Here is a 15995-nt window from a genome sequence, read left to right as displayed (position 1 = left end):
ATTTACTCTGCCATCTATCCATCCATCCATCCACCCATCTATCCATCCATCCATCCACCCATCCACCATCCATCCATTCATCCACCCACCCATTCATCCACCTTCTCAGATTTCCTTTTACTCTGCAATCCTGTCATCCATCCATCTACCCATCGTCTCACCCACTCACCCACTCATCCACCAATCCTTGTACCCACGCATCCTCTCACTCACTCACCCACCCATACTTTTACCCACTCATCTACCTATCCTTTCACCCACTCATCCTTTCTCCAACCCATCTATCCATCCATCCTTTCAACCATTCATTCATCCATCCATTTATTATTTTACCCACTCCGCCTTTCTCACACCCACTCATCCATCCTTTTGCACATCCAGCCTTTAACCAACCCGTCCACCCTTTTCTTCACCCATCCTTTCACCCATTCATCCATCCATCCTTGAACCTACCCATCCTTTGACCCACTCATCCATCCTTTCAACCACTCATCCATCCCCCATCATTTCACCCACTCATCCATTGATATTTTCTCCCACTCATGCGTCCATCCTTCATTCCCTTTTCAACAACCTCTCATTCTTTTTTCCCTTTAGTGGTAATAATGAGCTTTTATCTGCCAAGCTGCAGATATAAGAGGCCCATAAAGAACACTACCTGCGCTTTAGCTACTAAAGCAATGGGTTCACAACGCCTTTGATTATGCAACTCAGCATCTGAGGTGGACTAATGGCCTCCATGAGTGTGGCTGTTGTCTTAGACTAATGGCAACCACCTTAACTCATTTAGGACCTCTTCAAGAGTCAACTGAGTGCACCAAAACACAAGGCTGGGGTGACTCTAGGCTTCTCAGCTACACTGTCTTATATGCCTACTCTACCTCCATGATTTAACACACATAGTAGAGGTAACCATCCTTGATTGTTGGCGTGCAGGGCTTTTGTTTGCATAGAACAAACCGAGCGTGTGAAACTCAGGATCAAACCAGCAATATATGCCACAACACTAACTTGTTGTAGATAATAGCTTGTTTTTATATAGTACCAAACTTCTGCTGGATGTAAGTCTTCAGCTGTTATTATCTTCCAATGTACTGACCTCTGAAGGATGTAAGGCTGCAATGGTCTATGCAGATCACAAGACGGTATTCGAACATTTTGAGAACAACAATATAATGGCGTTGGTAGCCGTCTGGGAGCCCTTGAGAGAATTGCAATTAGCAAACTGAACAATTTAATAATATTGATATTTAGAAGACTTATGACCTGTTATTTACATATACACAAAACTCATACTTGACAGCGAGGTTGATTCTGCATTTGTATATACTGATCTTTCAGGGGCAGATTTACCAATATTTTGAGCTGTGTTTACATCACAAAAGTGGCCTAAACCGGCACACAATGTATTTTTTATTTTCTTTCCAGCATAAAACTTGCGCTGCTTTGCGTTACTTAGTGTGAAGGGGCGTTACATGGGCGCTACATGCGCATTCCCATGCAAACACCCATTCTTTTTGATGCAAGACGCTATCTACCAAAAACAGCTTTTCGTGTAAAAGAATTACGCCATTGAAGCGCAGGCATTAAAAGGAGAAATATTTTCGTATCTCCTTTCTTTTCCAACTTTGCATGTGTGCTGTACTTTACAGCACACATCCAAAGTAGGAAAGTTTTAAAATGTGTCTTGTCACAGTATTTCCTGCTGGATGGGAACCTATGCTAGACTCACTCACGCATACAACCTTGCAAAATGGTGCATAGGTGTGTGTGGGGCGCTTAGCAGCTACATTCTGTGCCAGAGCTAGGGAGAGGAGAGGAGAGCGCCATATCTCTAGATATGGCGCTCTCCAGCTCTCTTCTCCCAGTGGAGAATTGTTGGCTGCATTGCGTGACAATTTAGTAAAATCAGGTCTTCTATGTCGAATGAACGTGCTTAGTCGTCAATAAAAAAAAAATTGTAGTTTAAGAAAAAAAAAGCAAGCAATAATGTGAAAATTAAAAACGTGTGTGCTGTTTGGGCAGCTGCAGCGCTTGCTGTAAAAAAATGAAAGAAGGGGAAATTCCTGAGTTGGCCGACGCGCGACCCTTCTGTAATTTCCTGGGATTTTCCCGTTAAGACGTTTGGCCATTATTTGTACACTTTTTTCCCAAAATGGGAGGGATTGGAACATTGTGAAATTCGCCAGGGCAATGATTAAATAAACCTAGCTACCTTCAGTGCTTCTAATGCCAGGAACCCAACAGCGGTGCCCCGTTGGCAGTTGCACAACCCGTTCACAGGCTGACTGCAGCGTTTGAACGAGCGGCGACACTGGCCGCGCTCCTCTGAAGACAGACAAGAACAGAACAAGGTACGGAAAACTCCGTCTTCCTGTTTTTGATTTTTTCTGTGAGCCTGGAAAATATTTACACGGTTTATACTGAATAGAATAAGGTCTAGCAATTAAAGTTGATTTTTTCAGAAGCAGAAGAAGTTACTTTAATGAGTTTGAGAATTTAGCAAACACTACCTGAACTGCTGCGGTGGAAGCTTCAGCTAATTCGTTTATTCCTTTGATTGCACGTAATGGAAACGAAGCACAGCCTATGCCAGCGCTTGTAAAGATTCATTTTTTGATATTCGTGCGTTGACGTTAAGATGTATTTATTGTTTTTCTGTAGCGTCTGTGAGAAAATGGATTGTTGTCAAAGTTTCCGCTAGAAGTTATTTAGTGCATTTAAACTGTATTTAATAGAATTTGAGGTGTTGCAATTCATGAGTACAGGAATATCGGGTGGCCTCATCAAGCGAGATTACGTCACGTGAACGTCAGTTTCTTTTACTTTTACCTCCGCCGTAAATTGAATATATACCTGGTGATAAAAGGTCAGGAGTTGAAGTCCTGTATAAATGCGTAGGGGCTTATTTACAAGCCTATTGCGCCACTTTTGCGTCATTTTTAACATGGGAAAAATTACGCAAAAGTGGCACAAGGGGCTCGTAAATCTGCCCCGTAGTATTTAGACGGTGTGTGTGCGTCTGCTCTTAAAACAAGCATTTGCAATGCAATAGGTCTCGCATTTTAGAAACTTTGAGCTACTGGTATTGTAAATGAGAACGCATTTTATTTTTGCTGGTGTTTTTTAAACACATACATAAATGGCATTGCCATTTACAATGCCAATAGGTCAAAATCTCACAATTGCAAGACACATGCTTCTTGTATTGTTGCTACATTCCTGTTACAGACTTTTCAGATTACAAATGCTTTAAAACTTTATCTTCATGATCTGCATGTGCAGTTAATGTATATACACTGGTGCATTACCTTTTTACTGTACAACTTCATTCCAAGACGGCTAACAACCTCCATTAGCCTCCATGAAAGTCAGCACGGGCACCCTGAAACCCACTGCAGTCTGTGGCCTGTGTACAAAAGGCAGCCTCACATGCGAGGCTTTGTAAAGCAGTTTCCGGTATGCACAGCTTTGTATAGCAGCCTGCAGAGACGGCTAAAGCATTCAAGTAGTGCCCGAAGGGCTGGTCTGACAGGTCAATGTGTTGGCCTTTTATTCTGCTGTTTATTTGCTTGTTTTATGGTGTAATGGGATGGTTTTCACTAATGGTTAAGACAAACATTGCCTTCAGCTAGCTCAAATCCTTGTAGTATTCCATATTTTGTTGAATCAACGGGCGTCCATAGTGCAGCAGATATACTCATTTGTACGTTAAATTTTTGCAGTCCGAGCTGAATATCTTGTGGTACGTATTTTTTTTTTACTCTAAGTTACTGGCATGGTGCCCCAGGAGGGCGAGTTCCAGTTCCCCTTTTGAAACAGCGTTACTCGCGCCTCACACCCGAAGGGGATGGAAAAGCAGCATTTCCCGTTGCTATGACCTCTAATCTGCTCTCCCCTCATCCAGCAGTCTTCCTACTCTCCTATCGAGCAACCTATCCGCAAATATTCCAGGCGTGGCCACACACACACACTCATGGAACCCTAACAAAGCACACAGGCCAGAAGCTGGCAGCAGAAGCGGGTGGATGTTGTTTTGATAATTTAGGACACTTTCAATCCCATAAGGGAAAGTGCGGGGGAGAGTTGTATTGCTCTCTGTACTGGGGTGAATGTATGACATTGTTCTGCATTTTGTCTATCAATTGTTCTTTTTGCATTTGCTGCTCCGTCACTGTACTTTGGGCAGTCTAATAACACCGACCTAGACTTTTGTGTACTAGCTAGCATTACATTCAAGTCAAAACAAAAAGAAATAGCAAATTAGTATTACGTATTCCCCTTGTGTGATGTTTATACCCCTCTCCGTTAATACACATCAGACGTTCAGTACCGTTTGTTTTGAAACATACTAGGCTGCTCAGCTCACTCTTCTTTGGGGTTCAGAATCTCTTTAAATAGGGCAATAGTAAATGTCACAAAAAAGCATCTGCTGGGGGTCAAGTTAAGATCCACTGAAGGAAGGAGTGTTTCACAGGCAGGGGGTGGAGAATCCACAGGCAGTATATGTCAGGGACATTCAATAACAAACACGTAACACTTATAGGGATAACACATAATCCCACTCGGAAAAAGATGGAAGCGCCAAGTGGGGATCCCCTATGCAAAGCGCTGTCAGGCAAGATCCTTGATACAAAGAGCCACCAGGATGTGTCAAGGACACAAGAAGCAATTTGGGCAGACAATTTAAATGCGAGACACACGTATTATTCAGCGAATCTCGAGGCACGGAGCACCCAGGTACGGCAGACCGAACAAAAATTTAACTGGGTGCTGTGCAGCTTCCTTTAGGGCCGAACAAACAGTGCACTGTCCCCAAAATTGTATGTGTGGGAAGCTGCCCGGGAGATCGACAATGATCATTCTACATAAGGTGGTAGTGGTGGGTCCATATACAGGAAGCATGCACACAGCGAGTATAAGCGACATTTAAGATTCCGAGCATGGTGCATTAGGAATTTAGTAGAGTAGCCAACTCATTTCCCTGGGGACCTCCCAACACAAATTCTAAGCACAGATTGGGCGGGGTCGCTGGGCAGCAAGTGTCCAAGTCTCTTTAGTTTAGCGTTTTCACTCCCACAAGAGTCCTTCTCCTGGTTCTCAAAGGGAGCTTGGTTTGCATGTGCTCTCTAGCCACTGGTAAAATTGTTGGTAGTTGTCATGCTGGCAAACCACTGATGCTCTTCTCCAAGGGGCCACCTTACCTTTTCAATGTTCTTTTCACTCCATACTATGTGCGAGAGCAGCAAGGCGGGTCCAAGAGACGAATGACTAGGGTTGCTCCTTTTGCGCGATAGAAGTGTCAATCTCCTGTCCAACCAACCAGAGTCTTCTCAGCATCTTAAAAAAATGATATCATAAACCGAGCGCGGTTTCCCTGAAGCGGGCGCCGCACTTGGTGTTACTTTTACAAAAAAAAAGAAGAAACTGAGCGCAGTGTTCCTGAAGCGGGCGCTGCGCTCCGTATTAAATTAAAAAAAATGTATAATAAACTGAGTGCAGTGTCCCTGAAGCGGCCGCTGCGCTCCGTATTATAGTTTGAAGGGAAAAAAACCAAGCATTGGCCGCAGGCGCGCCTCGCGCTTAAAGTTAAAAAAAAAAAAAAAAAGCCCTGGAGTTGTGTGTGTGCGCGCGCTAGAAGTAGGGGGGAGGAGGGGGGCCTGCGCGATTTACTTGTGGGAGCGATAATTGCTACCATATGGCGGCGCTCGCTCCCGCAAGTAAATCGCCTCACGTGCACGCGTTGCCATTGAAGGCAATGGAACCGCGTGCATGTGTTTGGCTGCAAGCCTGGAGCGATTTCTAAAGGTCTCTTTCCTATGCAGCGCATGCGCGCTGCGTAGGCGAGACCTAAAACACTGTCTGTGGAAGCGAGGTCTTGTTGAAAATGTTCCCTTCCCAGCTTCCGAGATGGATGTGGGTTCACCGGAAATGGAATGTTTGAGTTTTGTTTAAGTTTAGTAGATTGTTGCTAGAACAATGGCAAAATGCCAGGGCTTGTGTAGTTTTTTGATTCTGTAGTGCTTATTGCATAGTTTTAAATGCCATGCACCTGCCACTTAACTTGCAGGACAATTTTCAGCTTTCAACAACAAATGTTGTTTCTAGCTGAAATCAATCAAACTGAAACTGTAGAGTATGCGTTGGGTAATGCTGCATAACTTGCTTACTGCTCTAATATTCAAAACCCTGGGCTAGATGTATCAGTATTCGGAATATTGATTATTTGATTGTGATTGACTGTGAATCGCAATTAGGAACATGCTATTCCTAATGTATGAAACTCATGCAGGTTCATTTAGTGATTCTTAGTGGTTCACAAATCGACCTACCTCATAGATATTAATGAGGTAGGTTGCAATTCCCAACCCATTTGGAATCGAAGCTATCACAGGGATGGTGGCCTGCTGGGGTCAACAGACCTCCATATCTGTGAGTGCTTTTTAATTATGCAATTGTTTTTATTAAAAAGGAAAACGGCATGTGTTTAAAAAGAAAAAAATATAGCATTTCAAAATAAATTTGTTTAAGAGGAGTCAGTGGTCCGTGCGCGACACCACTGCCTGCTTTTGAAAGTTTTTTTCACACATTCACCTCACAAAGGGCATAGGACTTCCAACTCATAAACATTGAGCTATCTGCCTGGCAAAAAATGTTGACTCAAGGTTGATGGATCTGCACAAATTTCAATCAACCGATAGTGAGCTACACATGCTAAGTGACTTCTCGATTTATGTGCAAAGTGGTGTTAAAGTTAAGGGCAAATCATAATCCATATTTTCCACTGTCACGACATCTCTGAAATGTAGCTTTTAAATTCCAAACAATACATTTTTAAAACACAATTATCTTGATAACCATTGAATAGGTTTACACCAAACCAACCTAAAGCACTGCTTTGAGTAAAATTCTACTTGCATGGCACATTTGGAGTTAGTCTGTTCAGCCGTTTGGACTGTATCAGAAAGCAATGTTTCTAATGGGAGTTAAAACGTGAAACACTCCTTCTCCGAAATGTTACATGCGGTACCTAGGCCCAATTCTCTTTATTTTGGAAAGCTAGTTTCAGCTTCCTCAGGAAGTAATGTTTGTTGGTCCATCACAGAAAGTGCTCTAAATGCAAGGCAACGAAAGTGAGTGGGCTGCAATGGGGCCTTTTTCCTATATAAAGCTCCAGTGCACAGTCTTTCTTTTAGCATCTTTGCAGGTGCATTATGGTAGTTGAAATAATCTTTGTTGTTCCAAAAGGGAAATGGCAGTTTATTTTTACTATTTTACACACAATTAATAGTGTGGTCCCTTAGCAAGATCAAGGGGACAGGTTGAACAAAAGCACCAAACTCTGTGTGTAATCTTGATCTATCTATCTATCTATCTATCTATCTATCTATCTATCTATCTATCTATCTATCTATCTATCTATCTATCTATCTATCTATCTATCTATCTATCTATCTATCTATCTATCTATCTATCTATCTATCTATCTATCTATCTATCTATCTATCTATCTATCTGTATATATATATCTAAAAGCCAGTCCCGATAAAGTTGAAGGCTGTCTGTTAGGGCGGTCCGTGTGGAGGTAATCGGCAACCCCAAACATGAAACTCCTCACACTTCTTCTCCAGGAAGTATACACGGACACCAGGGAGATTTGCAGTTTTCAAAATCGGTTTAATGGACTGCACACACAACGCGTTTCAGCTTTCGCCTTGTTCACGTTACATCAACGTTTTTTTTGTGTAAAGTTAAATACAATTCATAAACACAAAATAAACAACAGACTCTTCGCAACAAAGGATGTGTAATGTAAAGGATTAGTAAAGGTGGCGGCCATCTTAGCCTAGTGCGGAAATTCACTCAAAGGGTATAAATTACCCAGTAGCATATCCAAAATTACACTACAAACATAGTAGTCGGTACAGAATTACATCAATTATCAAAAATAACTGTATCCAGTACAATATTATATTAGATTAGGGGTGCAGACTTAATCACGCTGTCATATTGTCAGTCCTCAATACAACATAAATACAACATAAAATAATGTGATGTATACACATTAAACCCCAGTGGGCAAACCTCCAGTGATGTTTCAACTAATGTTATTAGTAAACACCCCAACCAAATTGATAACCTTGTCATGGACATACCACAATATCGCCCCAGTGGGCATAATAAAAGAATAAATTGATGTTTAAAATATAAATCGAAGTTCTGCAGTGCCACAGCATGATTCAATACCACTCTCTGAAAAAACGAAATAGAAGAAGATTTAGTATATTACAAACAGAACCATAGTAAACACATAATGGCAATTCCACATTTTACTTATGTAAGTGTACAGATAATTCTTCGCTAGAATTCAGCCCTTTAGGGAACATTGTATCGAAGTCCACGATGTATCTAGACTAGGCCTGGGCAAAAATTTCGTTCCGTTCGCGGAAATTGCGATAATTTGACATTTTTGCGTTCCGCGGAGAGCGCGAAAATGTCAAAAATTCCGGTTTCCGCAGCTTGGCGATAATTTGTTTCTTGCTCGCGCTGTAAAATGATACATTCTCGCGCGCGCGATCGCCTTACCTGAATCCCTGCGTTCGCCGACAAGTTTTCTTGATCCGGTCGCGTTCTCCATGAGATGTTGTATTGTTTTTAGCCATTTGCGCTGTCTCGCGACAGTTCGCGCCCGCAGTGACGTCATGCGTCGCGCGATCACGTCTTTCTTCTCGCGATCATGCACCGCGAGAACAACTCAAAACAAGATGGCCGCGCCCGCAAGCAGCCACATGGGTAAGTTGGCGACCCGCAACCATGCAGAAAATCGCGCGAACATGCCGGAAAAAAACTTCCGCATCTTCGCGATATTTCTGCTTGTTTGCGATAATTTTAAACATTCTCGCGATAATTTGCGAAGGTTAATTCCGCAAATTCCGCCCACCCCTAATCTAGACTCCAATTGTCTGAGATGGAGCAATCTATTACCCCCACGTACAGTGTCAATGATAGCATCAATCACCACCATTTTCAACAATCCTTCATTCTGTGCATGTTGTTCAAAAAAGTGTCGGGCAACAGGATATTGTTTGTTATTGTGGCGTAAAGCCCTTATATGTTCTAACACTCTCTTTTTTGCGCGATGGATTGTGCTGCCGATATATGCCTTATTGCATGGACAGGTTAACGCATAAACACAGTACATGGTATTGCAAGTTAAAGCTTTCTTGATGATAAACTTGCTATTCATACTGGAAAATTGTACCTCCATGCAATCCACACTGTTTCTACAAGCCTTGCAGTTTTTGCAACAGCGGAATCCTGGTCGGCCAGCAATCTTTAGAGGTGTTAAGCTAGTTATTACATTGGGACTTAGCTCATCTCTCAAAGAGTTACTTCTCTTAAATGTAACTTGTGGGTGGCTAGTCAAGTATTTTTTGAGATTGTTGTCAGTTAATAAGACATGCCAGTGTTTGTCTAGAACACGGCGCACATCATGCGCTTGTCCTGAGTATGTAGTGATAAAGCGTAGACTCTCTGTTTCCGGTGTTCGTGGCACAGGATGCAGTAAATCATTACGTGCAACATCATCTACTTTAATACACGCTTCTTTGATCGTATGTGGATTGTAACCCCTATCTTTGAAGCGTTGTATCATATTGTTTTTTTCACTTTCATAACTGCTGTCCGTACTGCAGTTGCGCTTAGCTTCAATGTGTTCACAAATGCAGTAGCAGAGTTTAAATCACCATTCCAAATTAAAAAGATGTCGTCAATATATCGGAGCCACAGGACACAGTTGGAGAAATCATCCAGCTGTGTGGCCACCTGCTCCTCCCACCAGCCCATGACAAGATTGGCATAGCTGGGGGCAAAGCAGGTGCCCATCGCTGTGCCCTGTGACTGCCGATAGACGACATCATCAAACAGAAAAAAATAGTTTGTCAGGCAATATTCGATCATAGGCATAGGCATAGGCAGTGCTGAGTGAACGCCAGACACGCACAGCATATCGACTCATGATAGGAGTCGAGGGGATGAGCCCTATACAAGCGACCGCTGTTATACGCACACAAGCCCGAGGGTAAAGGTATGCCCACGATGGGCGACATCCCGAACTGCTTTTAACTGATCAAGCAAGGCTAAAGGTTGAAATGAGAATACCCCACGCCCTGAAGAAGTTGCCGTGAGTTTTTCCAATTGGCAATGAAACATGTCGGCATTTTAAATATGGGTGGTCACACAGCACAGAATAAAAAGTAGAAAGCCAGTGTGAATCAACTCAAATCTGTGTACATACACTGTGGGGTTTATTACGGTGCACGGTTCTCTGCACTAACTTTCTTTCTTTTGTTATACACACCCTAGCAGTCTTTACGTGTTGGGTCACTACCCAATCTCTTGTCCACACCTTCCCACACACATTTCCTTTCTACGGAGTGGTGGCAGCTGATGATGAGATCTTGAGGTAGCAGGCGAGTACCTTCCTGCTTTATCCTCTATGGTGTTGCTACCGTGAGGCGCCATCACTCCTTTCCTACACTTTTTTTCCACATGGGGGTGGTTTTAGATATTACTATTGTTGGATCAAAAGACAGTCTTTTCCTTATCTCGTTTGAATACTCCTTCTTTTCTTTGAATAAGTGAGTCATACCTTGAAGCAGCATTGATGACATAGAAACACGTGCTCTATAGTTTGTCTAAAATTACATGACAACATCAATGGATACATGAATCGAATGCTCACTATGGGAACAGGTCCTTTATTGTATACAGACTTCTGAGTGGGGGATGACCTGTTCTCTGCCCCTTTAGCTGCTTTTTGTGATTTGGTTAATATTCGATCATAGCCATGATCATTTCTGAGTGACGCAAGTAAGAAATGGACCGGGTCTTGACAATCCATATAATTTGGTGTTCACGGAACACGTCAGTAGGACTTCTGTTGAATTATTCGACGTTACTGTGGAGATCAAAGACCAATCTATGCACACACATCTGTACCGAAAAAAGACCGCTGGGAATAGTATTTTGAGTGCCTCCAGCTCCCATCCTCGCAAGCTAGTATACAGCATTCCATATGGGGAATTACTGCGTGCTAAGCGCAACTGCAGTACGGAGAGCAGTTATGAAAGTGAAAAAAACAATATGATACAACGCTTCAAAGATAGGGGTTACAATCCACGTACGATCAAAGAAGCGTGTATTAAAGTAGATGATGTTGCACGTAATGATTTACTGCATCCTGTGCCACGAACACCGGAAACAGAGAGTCTACGCTTTATCATTACATACTCAGGACAAGCGCATGATGTGCGCCGTGTTCTAGACAAACACTGGCATGTCTTATTAACTGACAACAATCTCAAAAAATACTTGACTAGCCACCCACAAGTTACATTTAAGAGAAGTAACTCTTTGAGAGATGAGCTAAGTCCCAATGTAATAACTAGCTTAACACCTCTAAAGATTGCTGGCCGACCAGGATTCCGCTGTTGCAAAAACTGCAAGGCTTGTAGAAACAGTGTGGATTGCATGGAGGTACAATTTTCCAGTATGAATAGCAAGTTTATCATCAAGAAAGCTTTAACTTGTAATACCATGTACTGTGTTTATGCGTTAACCTGTCCATGCAATAAGGCATATATCGGCAGCACAATCCATCGCGCAAAAAAGAGAGTGTTAGAACATATAAGGGCTTTACGCCACAATAACAAACAATATCCTGTTGCCCGACACTTTTTTGAACAACATGCACAGAATGAAGGATTGTTGAAAATGGTGGTGATTGATGCTATCATTGACACTGTACGTGGGGGTAATAGATTGCTCCATCGCAGACAATTGGAGTCTAGATACATCGTGGACTTCGATACAATGTTCCCTAAAGGGCTGAATTCTAGCGAAGAATTATCTGTACACTTACATAAGTAAAATGTGGAATTGCCATTATGTGTTTACTATGGTTCTGTTTGTAATATACTAAATCTTCTTCTATTTCGTTTTTTCAGAGAGTGGTATTGAATCATGCTGTGGCACTGCAGAACTTCGATTTATATTTCAATCATCAATTTATTCTTTTATTATGCCCACTGGGGCGATATTGTGGTATGTCTATGACAAGGTTATCAATTTGGTTGGGGTGTTTACTAATAACATTAGTTGAAACATCACTGGAGGTTTGCCCACTGGGGTTTAATGTGTATACATCACATTATTTTATGTTGTATTTATGTTGTATTGAGGACTGACAATATGACAGCGTGATTAAGTCTGCACCCCTAATCTAATATAATATTGTACTGGATACAGTTATTTTTGATAATTGATGTAATTCTGTACCGACTACTATGTTTGTAGTGTAATTTTGGATATGCTACTGGGTAATTTATACCCTTTGAGTGAATTTCCGCACTAGGCTAAGATGGCCGCCACCTTTACTAATCCTTTACATTACACATCCTTTGTTGCGAAGAGTCTGTTGTTTATTTTGTGTTTATGAATTGTATTTAACTTTACACAAAGAAAACGTTGATGTAACGTGAACAAGGCGAAAGCTGAAACGCGTTGTTTGTGCAGTCCATTAAACCGATTTTGAAAACTGCAAATCTCCCTGGTGTCCGTGTATACTTCCTGGAGAAGAAGTGTGAGGAGTTTCATATATATATATCTATATATATATATTCACTTAAAAAACCATAGATAACTATAACTCGCGCGACCGCAATCCACTGCTGATGACGTCACATATTACATCACTCATGACATGGTCAGTGGCATCACTCATGACATCACTGATGACATCATCCTTTTGATAGAGTGGCGGTCGCGCGAGTTATAGTTATCTGAACTAACTATAACGGGGGAATTTCATTGGTTTTTTACGAGTGAAATGTCCACCTAACTATAACGTGTGTGAAACCTATGGTTTTTTCAGTGAATTTGTACGGTTCTTTAAATGCTAAGTTATGTTTTTATTAATATATTTTTTATAAATTTATTTTACAATAAACTACGTATGAATTTTTGTAATTTTTTTTGTTTTTTCACCGTGCGCGCACCCCGCGATTTAATAAAAAAAAAATTAAAATGTTTTTTTCTGCCTTCGGGGTCTTTCAGAGACCCCCTGACAAAGGCTAGGGGTCAGGAACTCTCTACCCTGCCCCCTTTTCACGTTCGCCACCTTCCTTTTCCACTCTCGCACTCAAAACAAACAAAATGGCGGCCGACACTTCCTGATTTCGACCGATTCGAACGTTGACTGACATGTAACCACCAATCAGAATTACGCTCGTGCACGTTAGGGTGCGTGCACCGTGCGCGCACGGCGCGCACACGGTGCACGGCTATAGATATTTATGTACTTTAACTGCAATTTTCTCAGGAACTACTGAACAGATTGACTCCATATATGCAAAAGGCACATCCCTGACCTGAGGACTACCTCTTTGCCAAATTTCAAGTAATTCTGTTCAACCGTTCGGGCTGTACCTTCGACTAAAGGTCCTATGGGAAAATGCATGGGGAAAACGCGTTTTGGGACCCCCCTTTTTTATCGGCCCCCGCTTGACGAATCCCCCCGAGACTTTCAGGGTAGAAGCTGAGCGGAGCGCCCCGTTAGGTTTGAAAATTTCGCGAGGATTCATCATTCGGCGCCAAAGTTATTCAAAATAGAATTATGAGATTTCCTATGGAAACACGGTCCTAACTATAACTATCTACTGGCGACCGCCAGTAGATAATATATATATTCACTGAAAAAAACATAGGTTTCAGGGGCGTTATAGTTAGCTGGACATTTCCCTCGTACAAAACCCTAGAAATTCCCCTGTTATAGTTAGTTCAGCTAACTAACTATAACAGTTAAGAGAACAACCAAAAACATTATTAATTTTTTTTTCAAACTTTATTTTTTATAATAATAAATATATAAACGATAAACCATTTTCAAACTTTATTTTTTTATGAACATAAATATAAACAATAAACTAATAAACAAAATGTAACAACAATAATACAAAACAACAAGGTGGAACACTCCTGTGGGAACCACGGATGTCGACGACAGACCTGGAAAATCAGAAAGATTGTTAAAAAAAAACCAACATGGTATTCTCAACAAAATACCACAAGAAAAAAAATAACAGATATATAAAATGTCTACAGCTAACAAAATTTTATAAGTTTAACTTACAAAAACTGTAAATGTTGCCGCTTTAAAATATTTACCGAATCTGAGGAATTTTTTTTGCAGAAGGCACCACGCCCACAACGTTTTTCTTAAGTGGTGAAGAAATTTCTAACTTTTTCCAAGGGGCAAACAAAGACCAATGCCACCTTCTTCATTCACAAGATTTGCCAAAGAGTTCTGTTACGAGGGGATCCTAACAAAAAATACTCGTGCGGCACAGCAAGTATGATGAAACACCTAAGGACCCTTCATCCAAACAACCTTGCACGAGAAGAGTGCAAACAGATGAGAAAAACTCCTGTTCATATCTGTAAAAAAAGAATCACAAATAAATGTATATTAATAACTTTCAAATGTATACTATTCCATTACTGTACAAACACATTTTATATAAAAACTGACTAAGAAACTATAGCCCTGAACCACAAGTGTGGCAATCGTTAAAACACTACATGCATAGTGCATACTACTTTGAAGCAGTTCATGCCCTAAAGCCTACCTCACTAAAAGACTACATGCTAACTGGCTAAATGATTACAGTACTATAAGGAGACACACTGGGTGAGTGACAGGGTGTTTGCTGGAAGAGAATGAATACTAACTAGGGAATTGAAGGTGTGAAACACAACTGTGTTGGTGATTAGAGGACTGCATCCATACTGCATAGGCATTTAAAGCAGTCCATGTGCTAAGGCCTGGCTCACTGCATGACAACTTGGGTACTGACTGAATGATTAGAGTACAGCAAGGAGAGTGCCTAGGTGAATTTATAAGTGCTAGGCTTTTCGCACAGGGAATGGATTAGTACTTGGTACTGAATGGGTCACTAGAGGAGTGCAAAAGCAGTCACAAGTGCTGGACTGTATGGATACTGACTAGGAAATATTTAAAAGTGTGAAAGACAAGTCTCTAGGTGGTTAGAAGACTGCATGCATAGTGCATAGGGGTTTGAAGCAGTACATGTGCTAAGGCCTGGCTCAGTGTATGAATACTTAGGCAGTGACTGAATGATTAGAGTACTGCAAAGATAGTATCTTAGTGAATTTATAAGTGTTTGGGTTTTAGCACAGTGAATGGATTAGTACATGGTGCTGAATGTGTCACTAGAGGACTGCAAAGGGAGTGACAGGGTATTTCATGGAAGTGTATGGATACTGACTAGGGAATCGAAGGTGAGAAAGACAATTGTGTAGGTGGTTAGAGGACTGCATGCATAGTGGATAAGGATTTGAAGCAGTCCATATACTAAGGCCTGGATCACTGGATGAGTACTTGGGTACTGACTGAATGATTAGAGTACTGCAAGGAGAGTGCCTGGGTGAATTTATTAGGGTTTGGTGCAGTGAATGGATTAGTACATGATGCTGAATGGGTCACTAGAGGAGTGCAAATGGAGTGACAGGGTGTTTGCTGGAAGCGAACGGATACTGACTGGGGAATTGAAGGTGTGAAAGACAAGTGTGTAGGTGCTTAGAGGACTGCATGCATAGTGGATAGGGGTTTGAAGAAGTCCATGTGCTAAGACCTGGCTCAGTGCATGAATACTTAGGCAGTGACTGAATCATAAAAGTACTGGAAAGAGAGTGTCTTGGTGAATTTATAAGTGTTTGGGTTTTGGCACAGTGAATGGATTAGTACATACTGTTGAATGGGTCTCTAGAGGACTGCAAAGGAAGTGACGGGATGTTGCCTGGAAGTGTATGGATACTGACTAGGGAATTGAAGGTGTAAAAGACAAGTCTATAGTATGTTAGAACACTACATGCATACTGCATAGACATTTGAAGCAGTCTATTTGGTATTAGAA

The 15995-nt window shown here is 41.5% G+C and overlaps 1 protein-coding gene across 1 annotated transcript in view; it reads left to right on the top strand.

Moving 5' to 3' along the window:
* Positions 1–2226: 2226 nt before the first annotated feature.
* The window catches only part of LOC146789337 (metalloreductase STEAP4-like), a 370171-nt gene continuing 356402 nt past the window's right edge, over positions 2227–15995 (top strand). Inside the window, exon 1 of the mRNA XM_085631177.1 lies at positions 2227–2354. The gene's annotated coding sequence lies outside the window, so the exon portion shown is untranslated. The remainder of the gene's footprint in view (positions 2355–15995) is intronic.

Source organism: Triturus cristatus, chromosome 10 (assembly GCF_964204655.1).
Source record: "Triturus cristatus chromosome 10, aTriCri1.1, whole genome shotgun sequence".
In the NCBI taxonomy this organism is placed as follows: domain Eukaryota; kingdom Metazoa; phylum Chordata; class Amphibia; order Caudata; family Salamandridae; genus Triturus; species Triturus cristatus.
Note: the sequence above shows the minus strand (reverse complement) of the source record. Positions and strands in the feature narration are given on the sequence as shown.